The 18,444-nt window shown below is 41.9% G+C and overlaps 1 pseudogene; it reads left to right on the plus strand.

Moving 5' to 3' along the window:
• LOC147000155 (uncharacterized) overlaps nucleotides 1–2,432 on the plus strand; it is a 41,720-nt pseudogene extending 39,288 nt beyond the window's left edge.
• The last annotated feature ends 16,012 nt before the right edge of the window (nucleotides 2,433–18,444 follow it).

Consider the following 18,444-nt stretch of genomic DNA (forward strand, 5'->3'; position numbering starts at 1 on the left):
GCCTCAGCCCAGGAAGGGGCTCCTAGACATGTCTGTGGGGGCACTTTCTTTTTTTTTTTTTTTTTTTTTTTGGTTTTTCGAGACAGGGTTTCTCTGTGTAGTCGTGGCTGTCCTGGAACTCACTGTGTAGCCCAGGCTGGCCTCGAACTCAGAAATCCACCTGCCTCTGCCTCCCGAGTGCTGGGATTAAAGGCATGCGCCACCACCGCCCGGCTTGTGGGGCACTTTCTTGATTGGCAATTGATGTAGAAGAGTCCAGCCATCTGTAGTCCAGGGCTGGATAAGAAAGGAACTGAGCATGCAATCAAAAGCAACCCAGGGAGCTGCATCCCTTCATAGTCCCTGATTTGGTTGCTGACTCCAGGATCCTATCTATGTTCTGACTCTGACGTCTCAGTGATGAACTGTTTGTTACCATGGAGTTGTAAGAGGAATTAAACCCCTTTCTCTCTATCCTGGTTAGGTTTGTGCCAACAAGACACAAGCTAGAGTCGTCTGAGAAGAAAAGAACCACAATTGAGAAAAATGCCTTCATTAGATTAGTCTGTAAGCAATTCTATGAGGCATTTTCTTAATTAATGATGGGGGGTGGGGCAGGGCATACCCTACTGCAGCTGGTGTCAATCCTGGGCAGATGGTACTAAGAAAGCAGGCTGAGAAAACCACGGGAAGCAAGCCAGGTACTAGCGTTTCTCCATAGCCTCTGCTTCAGTTCCTACCCTGGATTGCAAGCTAAACGATGAAATATTATATGATTGTATATAATAGCTAAGAATCCTTGAATTTGAACTGACACTAGCTAGTAATCTAGTCTTTAGTATTCTCGCCTCTAAAACTGATGAAAAAGAAGTCTTTCCAGTGTGAACACCACAACAACCTGTCCAGTCTGTCCAGTGTTACATGGCCATTCACGGAGAAACCAGTGAGTCTCTAGTTAGAGTAAACTGAGTTTTCTTCTGTCTGCTAGAAAGGTAGATGTAATCTCACATTTTCAACATCCATCATAAACAACACACCAAAATATGACGTTAGACCATGGTGGACCAAATGTAAATTTCATCGGTAGTTTCGCCCCTACAGAGCCTCTGACAATGTCTGAGAATGGCCTTTGATGGTTTTAGAGCAGCCCATGGTACTGATCTCAAGCACATGCAAGTCAGGGATGATGCTAAATATCCAATAACGCATGTGGCAGCGGACTCTCAGCACAGACATTCTCAGTAGCACATTTCAACAGTGCCGAGATTGAGAAGCACAAAGGTAGAACAGTAAAAACTCCTCGGCTATGAGGAATCTGGGCAACAGGAATAGGCCCGGTGGGAATTTCACATTTCTTTCCGTGAGGCTTTTAATTATGAAAATAAGTATCATCTCCAACAAATAAATAAGCAACAGGAAAGTTGCAAAGGCAGGAGTGCAACCTGTGGCGAAGAAGAGGACACAATAAAGCAGGCTAGATCTTGCCAGATCCCCATGATGTCTGGACAGTTAGGTGCTTGCAGAATGAATGAACAAGCCTCACTTCTAATCATCTTAACAGCGTTAAGGTCACGGTCTTAGTTAGGGTTTTACTGCTGTGAACAGACACGATGACCAAGGCACTCTTAGACGACATTTAACTGGGGTTGGCTTACAGGTTCAGAGGTTCAGTCCATTATCATCAAGGCAGGAGCATGGCAGCATCCAGGCAGGCTTGGTGAAGGAGGAGCTGAGGGCTCTACATCTTCATCTGAAGGTTGTTATGAGACGACTGGCTTCCAGGCAGCTAGGACAAGGGTATTAAAGTCCATGCCCACACCTCCCAGTAGTGCTACTCCCTGGGCCTAGTGTATACAACCATCACAAAGTGATATGGCACAAATTCAGCTTCCTGGGGGTCAAATGCTTTTTCTGAGAGGATGGATAATTATATCCTCATATATTATCAAATTGAGAAGGTGCTGAAGTTGAGATAAGAGATCAATCACCTTGTGGTCGAAACGTTATACCTTCCTGGTGAGAAATGACTGTCCACAATTAGAGATTAATATGGAAAAGTTTTGTTGAAAAGCACTCAGCTGGCTGTGGCCAAAGCCTAAAGAAGAGCTGGCCTCAAACAGAAGCTCTTAATTTTACTAGCCTTTATACCCCTTAGGCTTATGTATTTTCCATACACTGCCATCTTTAAATCTCCTTTAGGTTCCCTCCCCTGGTTACCCTTTAAAAAATTTAAAAAGGGACAAGGGACTGCAAAGATATTGCCAGAATTATTCCTTAAACACACCGGTGTTATTCTTTCTGAATAGCTGTTACCCAGGGTCATCTTGCCCACATGGCAGAACTATGCTTTTCTTGATAAGAACACAGGAGACTTAAGAGCAGACCAGTACTTCGTGGTAGCTATGATTCTGGCTGTCCCCTGGAGCTGCCTGACAGAGGCCTGGGCCTACTGACTGGTCACTCCTGGTGGACAAACATTCGCATGCATCCTAGCACTTGCTTACTTCTAACAGGCTTTAGAAGAGTTCTTATATTTGTGGTCCTTTGGAGGCAGGGCTAAATTCTATGCCATATGATTTAATTCCTCCAAACCTATTTGTAAATTCTTTACAACATCAGTTCTATGACTCGGAGCTTCTTCTGGGTCAACCTGGACTGACATTCAGCCAGAGTTGTGTCAAGTCCCTGCTGGAAAGTTGCAACAATCTCTCATAATATACCCTTCACCTAAGTGACCAGAGCCAGTTAAAGTGGGCCCAGCTCTTTTGGGAAGGGAAAATGTTACCTTCAAGGACACAAGTCCTAGTGAAGCTGGACCACCCTTTCCTTTGGCTGAGCTTGGGTGGCAGACACCACCTGCCTGTTGGAGATGTCAAAGGTTAACTAGATTGACAACTCTTGAAAGGTCACGTGTTCACCCTGAAGCCCTGCAGGAAGTGATTATGGGGAATAGAAAATCATATCAATGTGTCCACAAAGCAATCAGGCTAAGCATACAGATCACATGTTTCAGGGGTCACATAAATAATGACAAGTTAATAAATGGATTTACATTCTACTTGTAAAACTGTCTTTCAAAGGAAAAGATGTGGTTGGGGTTTAAAAATGGAATTGTTAACATTTACCTTCATGAGAATTTGTAACTCATGAACATAGCCTACATAAAGCCCTTACCATCAACCTTTAGTATATTATATATAAGCAAGAGCTGCCATCTCTACTCTTATGAGCAATTAGGAAGCATTGTATACAATTACAGGCATTCAGTTGTGGTTATGAATTTTTAAATCAGCAATTAGTCATCTTCTAGATATTTAGTGCAGGGATCATATTCAGGGTGCTCTCCCAGACCAGACTGATTAAGTAACTAATTATACATGGGCTATTGTGGTCTCCAAGTATAGAGATGGTCACCATAGTTAGATGTGGCTATATTTGGCAATGTTTGGCTATTGCTGCGATACAAGGACAGCTCAGTGAGGTTGTAAGCATTCTTGTTTGCAGTGAGAGGAATGAGAAGCATGCTTGCACAAGTCCGCGCCCAGTAAAACAATCAAATGTAGGAAACGTGAATGGATGAATGTACAGGCAGATTTTTCTGAGAAACTCTGGGGTGATATATATGTGACCCTGCAGAAGGCTGTGGATTGGATCTAAAAGGCAGTTCATCTGAATGAGTCTACATTCCTCCCACTTACAGGCCCTCAGGACCCACTAAACCGAAGCCTGAACATAGTTTTCACTTGCTTGTTCTTTAAGAACTGCAATCATAAAGAATCCTTGTCTATTAGAAGCATACACCCCAAAGCCCACCACTAACTTTCTTGATAAAATAAAGACTGAGAATAGCCACAAGTGGCTCCGTTAGTCCTGGAGAACAGGTCTTGTCTTACTTTGTTTTCTGTTGACCAAAAGCAGTGCAAGGAGGAAAGAGTTTACTGCAGCTTATAGCTTCTTACAGTCCATCACTGAGGGAAACCAGGGCAAGAACTCAAGGTAAGAGCCTGGAGTCCGTCCGGAGCTGATGCAGAGACCACAGTGGAATGTTGCCTACGTGCTTGCTCTCCATAGCTTGCTCTGTCCGGGGGGGGGGGGGGGGGGGGATGGCTCCACCCACCATGGGCTGGGCCTTCCCACATCAACCATTACTCAAAAGCGCCCTACAGGCAACTATGGAGTTATTTTCTTCTCTAGTGAAGTTCTCTCTTTCCAGATGACCCTAACTGGTATAAAGTTAAAAAAAAACCTAACTAACCAACCAACACAAGGCTCTAGAAGAAGAATATTTTTTTTCTTAATTACATTGAAGTCATCTAGAAAAAAAAGACATGCTGTTATGCCTCATCTCAAGCATCCTGCACTTATGTACTCCCCCAGAAGGAGTCTAGGTCCTCAGAGTCAGCAGCCTTATTAGCTATTTTTCTTGTTGCTGAGACAGAGTACCTGATGGGTGTGACTTAAGAGGGGCAAGGTTTATTTTGGTTCTCGTTTCACATGTCCATCATACATTGCATTGACTGTTGGTCTGATTTAGTTCCTTGCATCTCTAGTGGTTTCTCAGATTTTCTTCCTGTTTTAGCTTGAGCTTGTTCAGGTCTTACGCAGGCATCCCCATATTCCTGTGGTTTCTGGAGGGTAACCCTCCTGTCATGTCCAGAAGACACTCTTGGCTCTGGTTGTCATTGAACCCCGGTCTCTCCCGTTCCCACCATGGTCCCTGATCCTTTGGTGGAAGTAATGTGTGATAGTCACAGTTATAGCTGAGTATTTCAAAGACACTGTTCACACTCTAGCCAGTTGTGAGTTTTTTGTGTTAATCACCATCTATTGCGCAAAGAATAGTGGCCAGTCCGGATGGCACATGCTTCAGTTTAATGTCAGCAACTCAGGAGACAGAGACAGGTGGATCTTTATGACTCAGAATTCCAGGCCAGTCTGGTCTACAAGTTACAAGCCAGTCAGGGCTGCACAGCCAGACTCTGTTAAAACAAAAGATAACAAAAGCAAAAACAAACAAAAACGCAGTTCACCGTATAAATGGAACACCTGAGGTTACTACAGCTGACTGTCAGAGATGGCAATGAACAGAGACAGGAATTTAATCTTTAAATGGCTTTACAGGGGTTACCACCAACCTGATAGTAGATGCCATGCTAAAAGCCCGTCTTCCTTTTCATCTCTAACCAGTAGCTTGCACAGAGAGAAGTGGAGCCAAGGGCAGCCAATCAGCGTGGAGCTTTCTTATCCTTGCCCTGCGGGTCAGTGATAGAGTCCACTTTGACGGGGTTAGAGGTTCAGCTCCATACTGCCCCTCTCCATGAAGCCCAAAGAGTTCCCCTAATCTTTTAGCGACTCATCTCGGGAAATCCCAAATTTATGACTTCAGCCAAGAACTGAATTTAGGACCAGCCAGTATAGAATAGAGTCAAGATCTCATTAAGTAAAAAGGAATATAGGAAGGAACAAAAGACCACTCAAGAGCATGGATATGGGCTTCTCTGAGAAAGAGTTACAGTTTATTCGGTTTTCAAAACAAGCTACTCTGTGTAGCCCTGGCTATCCTGGAACTCGCTCTGTAGACCAGGTTGACCTTGAACTCAGATATCTGCCTACCTCTCCCTCCAGAGGCCAGAGATTAAAGGTGTGTGCCGCCACACCCAGCCATTAAGATATTTTAAAGATGATTTTGAGTGTGAACGTTAAGCAGAAATGAAGCTTGGGAAAGATAAGGTATGCTCAAGTGTGAACAAGGTCTCCTGGTGGAAGAGCCCTGGTTAATTAAGGTAGCATCCCTAGACTGACTGACTGACTGACTGGGTGGCTTTCACAGAGAACCATACCCTTAGACCAACGAGCCAGATGTTAAATCTCAAAAGTAAGAAACGCTCCTCTGTTTCCCTGATTTCTGTCTTGATAAGTGAGATTTTGGGATGGCTCCCAGATGCCTCGGATGGAATAGAATCTGATAATGGACCACCAGGGGGCCACTGGAGTTGCACAAGGGTTTTCTGGTAAGATTCCTAGAAAACCACAACTTTTCAGTCTCGAAGGGAAAGGCTTGAAGCGGTTGACACCAACTGCTTCCCTGGGCTGGGGTTCCCGCTTCCCTGCAGGTAAGAGGCTCTAACCCAGTGGTTCTCAACCTTGGGGTGGAACGACCCTTTCACAGGGTCTCCTGAGACCATCAGAAAACACAGAGATATACATTAGGATTCTCAACAGTAGCAAAATTACAGTTCAGAAGTAACAACAAAAAGGATCTTATGATTGTTGGTCACCACAAGATGAGGAACTGTATTTAAAATTTGCTACATTAGGAAGGATGAGAACAGCTGTTCTAATCAGACCACAGGCTGAGGAATTTGTCTCCTTTCCCACAGCTTCCAATGGTTTACCATCCTTCCCTCCTGCTTTAATCACCTTAGGAGACCCACGAGACCTGCATCTTTCTACTCATCCCTTGCACTCTCTCCTCATTCCATGAAAGTTTGGCTCAGACACTTCTTGGAGTACTACAGGGATTAACCTTGTCTCCTTTGCAGGGCATGTGGGCTGGAGTTAGAGAGTAACAAACCCTTAGCAATGTATGAGGCTAAAATAGCAGCGAGTGTGAGCAGGTTCCTTCCTAAACTATGGGCAGCAGGGTCTTTATAATAAAGAACATTAAAGTGTCCCCATCCATCTCTCCTGTCCCCTAAAGCAGACTTTTCTCTGACTTCCCAGTTTGTGGCTTTCTGAATAAAGAGCAGCTTTAAGAAAGGGTCAATCTCTGATTTCTGTTTAGGTGACAGGTGACAGGCAGAGTCCAGTCTGGTTTCAAGAGAAAAGAAAAAGAGGGGTGGGGAGGGAGGGAGGGAGGGAGGGACTTACACCAAAGAGACCTGTTGATATTGACTTGTTTTACTTTGTCATAAATATAGTTAGAATGTATATAGAATTTAACTAACTGGTCAAAGACCTGACAAATCTCTCCTGCCTTCCTTATAAACCTAAGCTCTTAATTTCTTGATCATCTAGAAAATGGAATATTTAAATCTATTATGATTTTTTTACCACATCTATAAAATGGAATATTTAGATCTATTATGAATATTTACCAAAACATGAATGTACTTTAAATGCAACATTAAGAAATATCTGTTCTTCTAAGCAAGTATTTTAAAGTGTCACTAAATATCCACCTACTTTACAGAAAGCATTCTATCGCTTGCTTATATAATGCACATGATGAATCATGAGATGGAAGTCTTATTAAGTTACATATTTTGCATTCATTACATATATTTTAATAAAGATTTTTTTCTCATAGATAGTGGAAATAAATTAAATTTTATTCATTCTTCCTAAGTCGTTGAGGATAATAAAAATGGGAGGGCATAAAATGCTTTTTGTTAATCAAAATGCAGTATTTTAAATGCATTTTGAAAGAAATGCATAAAAATCCAAATATGATTGCTTTGCAAAATTTTCTTGATGCATGGAGGCTATCAAGCAAAATTTTGATGATATATGTAATTATCTTAATATATAATTCTAGAAACAAATCAAAATAACTCTAAATGCATTGATTAGATCAGTGCTGGGCATTTATTTCCCAGAAATATGATGTGAGATTTCATATGTATTTCTATGGAGACTGGGATACATATACATTATGAATGTAAATGCTTTACAAAGAGATTTACATTAAATTTCCTTTTTTATGACAGGATTGCAGGCAATGCCAACCCCGTAAGCACTACCAGTCAGGATCTAGGTGAGATGTTGAAGTTATTCTGTACCATGCACAGGGAAGACGAAGACTAGATTTAAAGGGTGACTAAACATTAAATATGTCTATTTAAATGCTTAGAAATTTTCTACACTGTTTTTGTGCTATGTAAACTTAAATTTAAGAGATTAAAAAAAATTAAAGGACTGCTACTACATGTAGAGAAAAATTTTAATGGTCTCTTAAATTTTGTTCCATAGAGAATATATATATATATATATATATATATATATATATATATATATATAAATGAAAAATATATGTATATATAAATATATATATAAAGTTGATATTGGAATATATTTATTTAGATATAAGGTTGGTATTGAAATGGGCTCAATTGACTATTAGGCCATAAAATTGCTATTAAACAATAACCCATTACTAATAAATAATATATTTATTTCATTTCTATGATATTAGATATTTTAATATTTAATTTGACATATATAGCATAAAATGTCTTAAGATTAAACCAGAATTGGTCTCAAAAAGACAAAACTACATTTAGAGTTTTTAATGTTCATTGGCTCATTAAACTCAATTTTTCTATTTGCTCCTATGTGTAATCTCATAGTCATGTTATGGATATTATGCAATATAATAATACCATTAAATATGTTTATGACAACTGAAACAATAAAAAAGTTATTAAAATTCCTTCTCATTTTATTTTATAAAGTTTTTATTAGCACATATTATATGAAACTAACAGGCTACATCAGAACCTTCTCATACAAGAATACAATGTGTTTTGATCATATTTATTCTTCATTACCGTCCTTCATCCTCTTTCCCACTTCTGGTGATTTCCTTCTGCCCAGCTCTTCCCTTTTCATGTCTTCTTGAATTTTATTTTCCAGTGAGTTTAGTTTCAATTGCCTGCAGAAGAAAGGGTGAGAAACCATTTGCAAATACCTAGACACTGTAGCAATGTCCAACCACTGAAGCAAATGTCTGTGCCTCCTTCAGCAACTGTTAACTGCCTACCGAACCTCAGGAAGGTGCCTCGTTTCATGACCACTGGATAGGGATTCTCCTTTCCCCACATCTTCACCAACACTTGTTCTCATTTGATCTCTTGATGATCATAATTCTGACTGGGATGAGATAGAACCGCAAAACAGTTTAATTTGCAAATCCCTGATGGCTAATGGTGTTTAAAAATATGTTAAAAAACATATTAGCCATTCAAATTTCTCCTTTTGGGATTTCTCTATTCAGTTCTATAGTCTATTTTTCAACTTCGTTATTTCTTGATTTTAAAAAATGTATTCTAAATATTAATCCTATGTCATATGTATAGCTAGCTGAGATTTCTCTCTGTCAAAGTATCTTTTATTCTCCTGCTATAATTGTTGTCTGGGAGGCTTACTGTGTCTGTCTGCTAACCTAGGCAATAGTCCTGGAAGATTCTAGCCTCCATACCATCTAATCTAGGCCTATCGTGTTTTCAACCTCCCAGACTTACTGCTGACTAAGCTCACCCTTTCTCGTTATTTCTGAGCTCGTCCTGGCTAGATCAACTCAGCTGTTGTGGCTCAAACTCCTCTCCAAGCAAACTTATTCAATCTGGCTTTTCTTTCAGTTTCTAAATTGCTCTGCTTGGCCACAGACTATACCAATCCCCTCCAACCTTCTGGCTCCTCCTTATTCTCTTGCTCCTTCTGTCTTTACCTGTGTCTAGCTTGTTCTTTCTTCAATCTGCCTCTGTAAAACTTTCCCAGTATAACTCCTCTCCCTCTCCCTGTCCCTCTTCCTCTCCCTCTCTCCCTGTCCTTCTCCCTCTCTCCCTGTCCCTCTCCCTCTCTCCCCCTCCCCCTTCCCCTGCCCCTTCCCCTTCTCCTCCCCCTTCTTCTCCCTCTCTGTGTGGCTCTATTCTCCTCCCTCTCAGCTCCACTGTACTGTTCTCCACAAACTCTACTGTATCCTAGACTGTACTCTCTTTTTCCTGTACTGTCTGTCTTTCCCTTAAGTAGCTTCCCTTTCCTCTCTCTTCTTGTGAGAGTTGGGCGTATCCTTCTCTGTTGAATCTTTCTCTAATTTGTTGCTTCTTCTGCCTCTCAAGTAGACATCATTTTCAAACATGGGTGCTTCCTTCTACAAACTACCTTCATTGTTTGGGATTAAATGTGAGTGCTAAGTGCATGTCTATATTTCAGCCAAAGAGATTAAAGGTGTGTGATAAGGGCTGAGCCACACCCTAACTGGAAATAGATTCAAATATCCTATCATTTCTCTCCTTTTCTCTAAGAAATTGTGTTTTCGTTTAATTTACTGATTACTTAGCTGTATAGAAAGTTTTGGGTTTTATGTGGTACCATTTGTCAATTATCTGGGCGAGTGACCAGAATCTTTCTCATGTTTACATGGTATAGCTTACCCTACTTTCCCCCTAGCAGTCTCAGGTTTCAGGTTTTACATTGAGGCTTTGATATATTTGGAGTTTAGTTGTTGTTGTTATACATAGGGTCTCATTATGTACCTGGCTGTCCTGATACCTACATAGACCAGGCTGGCTTCAGATTCACAGAGATCACCACTGCCTCCTGAGTGCTTGAATTAAAGGTGTGTGCCACCACAGCCAGCCTCTAGAGTTTTGTGTGCCATGGGAATGGTTAAAAGTTTTGATTCTTTCTGTAACACATGGGCACCCAGTTTCCCAATGCCATTTGTTAAAGATGGGTCTTGCTCCAGTGTGCAGGTTTTTCTGTTCTCTTTGTCAAAAAACCAAGATGGCTGATGGTGAGGTCCTGGGCTGTGCTGCCACCAAGGAACGTGTCTGGGTCTGTGTCCCTGCGGCAGCTGGGGTCTGTGTCACTGTCAATGGCTCATGCAATTACCACAGGTCATGCAGACATCCCTGGTCTGGGCTACTGCCTGGGGCCATGGTGATGTCCAAGAGCAACACAGAGGTGGCTCAGCCCCTAACAAGCTGTGGTGCTCAGGAGAGCTGGCCCCATTCCTTGCCTGGTCAGTGTGAGTGAGCTAGCCCTAAGGATGTGAGAGCAGATCAGATAAATGTCACAGCATTATTTATGTTCAGGATTGCCTTGGATAGTCTAAGTCTTTTGTACTTCCATATGAATTTTAAGATATTTTTTCTATCCCGAAGACTGGCATGGGGATTTTGATCAGGAAGGACAGTCATTTTTACAATTCCAACAATCCATGAGCATGGAAGTCTTTCTCTCTTCTATGTGTCTCTGTTTCTTTCTTCAGTCTTTGAAAGTTTTTATCACCTTGGTTTGATTTTTTTCCCAAGGTATTTTATTTTACTGAGGCTACTGTGAATGGTATTGTTTTCCCAATTTCTTTTTTTAAGGTTTATTTATTTATTTCATGTATATGAGTACACTGTAGCTGTCTTCAGACACACCAGAAGAAGTTATTGGATCCCATTACAGATGGTTGTGAGCCACCATGGGATTGCTGGGAACTGAACTCAGAACCTTAGGAAGAACAGTCAGTGCTCTTAACCTCTGAGCCATGTCTCCAGCCCTCCCCAGTTTCTTTACCCTGTGTCTGTCATTCGTATATAGAAAGGCTACTGAATGATTTTTGTATGTTAATTTTGTATTTTGCTCCTTTGCTGGAAATGTTAACTAGTTCCAGTGGGTTTTGTTTGATCCCTTTTGTTGTTGTTTGTTTTATCTTTTTGTTTACAGGTTTTATTTCATTTGTTTATTTTAGAAACAGGTTCTTAGTATGTGACTTTGGCTGGCCTAGAACTCTCTATGTAGCCCATCATGGCCTCAAATCCACAGGGATCCATCTGCTTCTGTCTCCTGAATACTCGGAGTAAAGACAGATACCACCACACCTGCCAAAATTATACTTTCTTTGAAGTCTTATTTTTCTTATCTTTAAAAAGTGTGTGTGTATGTATGTGTGTGTATGTATGCATGTGTATGTATATGTGTGTATGTATATGTGTGTATGTATGTGTGTGTATGTATGTGTGTGTGTATATGTATGTGTGTGTATGTATGTGTGTGTATGTATGTGTGTGTGTATGTATGTATGTGTGTATGTATGTGTGTGTATATATGTATGTGTGTGTGTCTGTGTGTCTGTGTGTCTGTGTATCTGTGTGTAAGTATGTGCAAGTGAATACAGGGGCCTGTGAGACCAGAGCCATCAGATCCCTGGGAAGCTGGAGTTGCAGGTGATCGTGAGTCACGTGACACAGGGGTTAGGAAATGAACTCAGGTCACCTGCAAGGGCAACCTGTGCTCCTAAACCCTGAGCCTTTCTCCACAGCTCTACTGTTGTCTTCAGAATCTCTTGTACATAGCATAATATCTGCACACAGGGATATTCTAACATGTTCTCCTGCTTGTATCCCTGTTCATTTCTTTTTGTTACAAAAAATTGGATATTTTATTTATTTACATTTCAAATGTTATCCCCTTTCCTTGTTTCCCCTCTGCAAACCCCCTGTCATATCCCCCTTTACCCTGCCCCCCCCACTCACCCACCCACTCCTGCCTCACTGCCCTAGCATTCCTCTACATTGAGGCATCAAGCCTTCACAGGACCAAGGGCTTTCCCTCCCATTGATGCCAGATAAAGCCCCTTCAGCTCCTTCAGTCCTTCCCCCTAACTCCTCCATTGGGGTCCCAGTCCAATGGTTGGCTGTGAGCATCCAAGCATCTGCATCTCTATTGGTCAGGATCTGGCAGAGCCTCTCTCACACACACACATATGTATAATTGTGTATTGTATTGAGTTTGCTTCTTCTACCACCAAAGGGCAGGCCAATTTAAAGATAAAGTTACTGTCAAATAAAAGACAATCACCTAAATGCCAATCTTTTTGTGAAGTAAATGAACATTGATAGCACTATGTGTGGATATGAATATATGAGTTACTATAGCTATAAGTTAAAGGAAAAAATATACCAAAGCTAGCAATTAGTCTTATGTTGAGGAAGGGAAAGTAGAAGGGGGGGAACAGTAGGGATGACCTGTCAAGAGATGAGACAGAGTTTGCTAAGTGTATAATGAAAAGAGATAAAGAAATGTAATTAGATAGACTAATGCAATCCTATCTCTCAGAGAGCTGAGACATGCAGAACCCTATACCAGGTCAGTCTATATTTTCGGGAAAGCTTGTCAAAAGAAAGATGAAAAAGAAAATCATATATAAAAAATAAGAGGAGAGGAAGAGGGAGGAGGGGAGAGAAGGGGAAGGGAATTGTGAGGAAGGGGGACATGGAGAAGGAGCGGGAGAGAGCACTCAGAGAGTTCACATGCTAGTCTATGAAATGGACACCGGGTTTTAAATGAAGGAGGAATAAATGTGAAGGGGAAACCAGCTGGACGAAGGGTGAGGATATGGATGCGATCTGAGTGCTGCTTGGTGGCTCCAATCTGCACTCTCTAGGCAATTCTCAGCCTTCAAGATACCCACCACACCTTTCGCAGGCTGGGCCATAAATTCTTGTCACGTTTCTCGGGTCAGGTTGCGAAAACTGTTCTTACCTCTGGCTGGTCTTTGGTAAGGTCTGGTCATGGATGTTTATTAAACCATTGGATGGTCTTTTAGAATCCAGCTGGGAATGCTGGTTCTGGCCCTGGGTGGTCTTTCCTAGTCTGTCTATGGTTCTCTGCAGACTCTGTCTCCAATCAGGGTTCCATCTTGTCAATCTGGACAGCTCTTATTCAAAGTTTCTCCTTCACAATCTAGGAGCATTTGGCTGACTGGGTTTCAGTGGAGAGCCCTATAACACTTGCTCTGAGATTCCAGAGAGGTTCTCGGACAATCTGTTGCTGCCGACTCACCGTCTGAGTGGTCTAGGGGGCCTATTTCTCTTAGAAGCTCTCACACATCTCAGGCTGGCCTCAAGCTCACTATGTAGCTGAAGATGACCTTGAACATCGAACATCGATTGTCTTGCTTCTTCCTCTGCAGTGTTGGATTTCTAGGCTAGGGATAAAACCCAGGGTTCTGTGCATACCAGGCGGTCATTGCATCATCTGAAGTACATCCTTGTCCAGAACTTGAATGTTCTCAACAAAACAAATGGCAAGTATATGAGGTAGCTAACGAGCTAAACATAATACACGCTACTGTGTGTTATGAAATATACCAACAAAAGGACCACAGTGATGTGAAGAAGAGGGGTTTTCCTGCTGCCTTTCCTCCTCCTGACCCTGTGTGTATAACTTTCATCTCCCTTCCTTCCTCTCTCTTTTTATTTTCTTCTTTAAAATGTCTGTTACTAAGAGTATAATGCCTACTTTCTGAGGCTCTTCATTTTAAGTGTGGTTCTGGACACTCCCATTTCGGACTGGTTTTGAAGGACTAATTATATACGGACAGAGTCTGTGGTTTGAAGTCTGACAAATCTACGTAACCCGTTTCTTGCAGGTAGATGAACTATGGGACTCGGCACAGAGTGTGAATGATTTTCTCTGTGTATCGTAAGATTGTCGAGCACTTCAGCTGTATCTGGTATTTGCCTCCTTTCAATGGGATTCTCTATCATTCCAGAACACCGTATCGTTCATTAGACACACCATGATCTTTCATATCGAAGTAGAATAAAGTAGAAACCCAGTTATTATATAATGATTTCTTAGTGATTGCCTATCTGCCAGGCATGATGTCATTTGCTACCTGAAGCAGAATCACCTGGAGAAATAAATGAATATGACAGATCACATTGCCCTTAGCAACCTGCTGACGGTCAAGTATGCAACTCTCACTTGTTTGCCTGCCCAACCTTGTGGCTTGAGAGTATAAAATGAGAATGCAAACTGGGCCCAGGATCAAAACCTTTCAGGAGCTGGTCCTGGTTGTGGTCTGCTGGTGACATCTCCTCTCTTCCACTCTCCCTGGTAAGTACTTATTCCAGAAGGATTCCCACAACAATATATGCCTGTGGTGTTCTCTCCCTAGAAAGTCTCTCTTTTTTTTTTTTTCTGATGAAAAAATTTAATTTATCTGTGTTTTGGCCCATTATAACAAATAGAACCTGCTCAGAGTGTGTTAAGGGAGTGAATGACCATGACAGATGAGTGGCTCCTTCATCCCTCTCCGTCCTTCACCCTTCTCCTTTCTGACTTAGAACATGCTAATCTTTTTGTCTTGTTGCTGGGATGAAATACCTGATGGAAGGAACTCAAAGGAGAAAGGGATTCCTCTCTCTGGCTCACAGTATCCTGGTGGAGAAGAAAGGCAGGAGGTGGGGGAAGCAGCTGCTCACACTGCATCTGAAGTCAGGAGGAAGAAAGCGAAGAGTGCAGGATGCTCAGCTGCCTCTCTCTGCTTGCACACATCCAGATCCCAGTGAGACCATCGTGCACAGTGGATGGATCGTCCCACTCAATCAACACAACCGAGGCAATTCCCAGGGGGCCCCGAGCTCCATCTCCCAGGGGACTCCAGATTCTGCCCCGATGACAACACTGATCACTGCACTTTAAAAAGTGTCAGCCATCTCTCATATCCCCTTCTGTTTTGCTTCCTTGCTTGTCTCTCTTCTGCAGGAAGACTCCTGACCATTGGTGCTATTGCCTGCGAGGATAAGTCTGAAATGTAGAAGAAGCTCAACCAACTCTACCTGAATCGATTTGAACCTTTGTTTGTTTTATCTTGGACATTTGATTACTCTGTGTAGTTTAGATGTCCATCTTCCAGTGCAGGCATCTGCCCTACGTGTGTCTCTAGCTTCATGTGATGCGATTGTTCTGGATACAAACCTATACACTACCTGCACAGTACAAGAAGCATACTTCTCTGGCGTGCATTTATTATTTTATTTATTTAAAATGTAATTTGAAACAGGAAAATATGTAACCCAGGCTGGCTTCCAGTTTATTATCCTTCTGTTTCTGCCCTGTGAGTTTGGGGATTATAGGTCTATTCCACGATGCCTGGCTTCATTCTTTAGTCTAGATTCTTCCCTTCAACCCTAAAATTTAGTTTGTTTCAAGGTCTAAAAACCATTGGAAATGCAAACTCTTAGTGCACTATATTTAACAACAGCAGAGACTTTTGTGTCTCAGCAGCCTTGGAGGTCTTAGGTGGTCCTTTGCTCAATGTGGAATCTCAAACTAAGAAACTAAGACAAGTTCTCTTCCTTACACGCCACCCTTCTCTGCTTGAGGGAAAACCAGAAACTAGTGCTTCTTTGTATGGGAAGAGACACTGAATGACACCCTGGATGGAGGCAGGCCAGAGCATGGCTTTCCGGAGCCTGGACTTTGAGATCATCCCTGGCATTGAATTTCAACTTCATTCCTTATCAGATGTTCTAATGTGGGCAAATGAGTTTTTCCACACCTAAATGATATCATATGGGAAATGGAGGAAAATAAAGAATACCTTTGTTGTGGGATACACACACACACACACACACACACACACACACACACACACACTCAGCTTTGATGAGCTAAAGCATATAGACAAGTAGCCAGAGTGACACTTCATAGTAGCTAGATCCTCTTGTGGAAGTTTAGGCTGACTAAGGCTTTTACACCTTAGCCAATTTAAGTGTTCTTACTTTAATTTCATACGCACAAATCTGTTAAGTATAAGTGATGGTTCCTCTTTAATTCATCTTCTACCTCCTTGAGGACTCCAAAGCTTAGATTTTTTTTTTCCAAATGTATAGTCTATGACAGTTCTTCTGGCTTAGGACCAACTCATAACTTCAAAGCTATCTAATGGTAGCTTTGGAGACACTTTAGGCTGTTCATTATTGGGTATTTTTGAAATGTAAAAAAAGAAAATATCCAATAAAAAATAAACTAAAACTTTAAGGTTTATTTTTTAATTTTTACTAATATTTATATGTGTGTCTGTACACACACACACACACACACACACACACACACACACATATATATATATATATATGGTGGCCAAGGAGACAGGAACCACACCCAGCCACTATCATGAAATTCTTCCAGTAAAATTTGCTCTTACACTTGTCCTGCCTTGTTAGCAAAGATTTCTGGAAGTCAGAAATATTTTCCAGGCCCATCTTACTAGCCAGGATTCAACTTGGTTACTTTTCTATTGCTGCAACCAAACACCACGACCAAGACAACTTATTTTTAAAAAAAGAAATAGAATTGACTTTGATTTACAGTTTCAGAGGTTTTGAGTCATGAAGTCAGAGTAAAGATGCAGCTGACATCTTACATCTTGATCCACAACCATGAGCTAGAGGACAAGGGAGAGGGAGAAGGGAAGGGAGTGGGGGAGGGGGAGAGAGAAAAACGGAGAATGACACAAGTCTTTTGAGACTTTAAAGCCCACAGCCTCTCTAATAAGGCCACACCTCCTAGTCCTTCCCAAACATTTCTACCCATTGGGGACCAGGTATAAAACCATGATTCGGCCGGGCGTGGTGGTGCACACCTTTAATCCCAGCACTCAGGAGGCAGAGGCAGGCGGATTTCTGAGTTCGAGGCCAGCCTGGTCTACAAAGTGAGTGCCAGGACAGCCAGGGCTACACAGAGAAACCCTGTCTCAAAAAACCAAACCAAAACAAAACAAAAACCATGATTCTGTGGAAGCCAGTCTTATTCAAACTACCACAGCCTTCTCCAGCAGCCATGGCTATGGTTTTAATAATCTTCCCTGCTGCAGCAGTTCTCAACCTGTAGGTCACAAACAACCTCTTCTCATGGGTGAGCTACCATTACATTTCATAAAGTAGCAAAATTCCTGTAATGAAGTAGCAACAAAAATAATTTATGATTGGGGATCACGACAGCATGAGGAAGTGATTTAAAGGGTTGCAGCTTTAGGAAGGTTGAGAACCACTGCCCTGATGGAGCTCATCAAAGCCCAGCCTCCTCCAGTGGTCACATCTTCCTTAGCACCATGTGGGGAATAGAAGGACCTTTCTTAATGCCCTGTAAGTGGAATGATGATTAGCAGACCAGAACTCCTCCAGCCGTCCTGCGAACGTAAGGAGGGCCTACTGAGTTAGGTGGACTTTCAGGGATGTAAACGCAGGGGAGGCGTAACCTAGGTGTGAGTAACCTAGGTGTGATGGGGGGACCCAGGTTCTCCCTGGGACAACAGAAATAAGAAAGACCTTTGTTTTGAGCAAGGAGGGAAGTCTACTTCTACTACTGGAGATTTGTTTGCTAGCCAATACCTCAATTTATTGCAGTTTATACTCTAGACACAGAATGATCCTGCAGTTAGCACAAAGAAGGGGGGGGATTATCCAGGAAACCAGCCTTGCTGGAGACAGGGGCTCAGACAGAGAGTAAGTTGGCTGTTACCAGAGAAGAGCTACAGGGGCCTTTAAAGGTCTCTTTCAAGCTCGTAAATCTAGATTCTATTTCCTTCCAACCGTTTCTATGGATTTTTAGTGTAACCAGAGGATTGGAATTCACAAAGGGTAAAATATTATTTCCAGGTCTGAGCTTGTACAGGAACAATTCTATTGGAGGACATAGCATCCTAAGCCTGTGAATAACTAGAAGTAATAATCCAATAACTTCTGCCAGATGGGTTCTTTGTTACCCAGATGAGTCATAATTGTTCATGACCTGAGACTAGAGAGGCCATGGGCTCTAGGAAGACAGCTATTACTGTTATTTTTATAAAGAAGCGTAGCAAAAAACCCCAAACAAACAGAAAATGGAAAGCAAACATGAAAAGGGCTCCTAAGAATGAATTGCTATACCCGTATGTCAGCATATCTCTCAGCCCTAGTC

Source organism: Mus caroli, unplaced genomic scaffold (genome assembly GCF_978045245.1).
Source record: "Mus caroli unplaced genomic scaffold, Mus_caroli_1 scaffold_20, whole genome shotgun sequence".
NCBI lineage: Eukaryota > Metazoa > Chordata > Mammalia > Rodentia > Muridae > Mus > Mus caroli.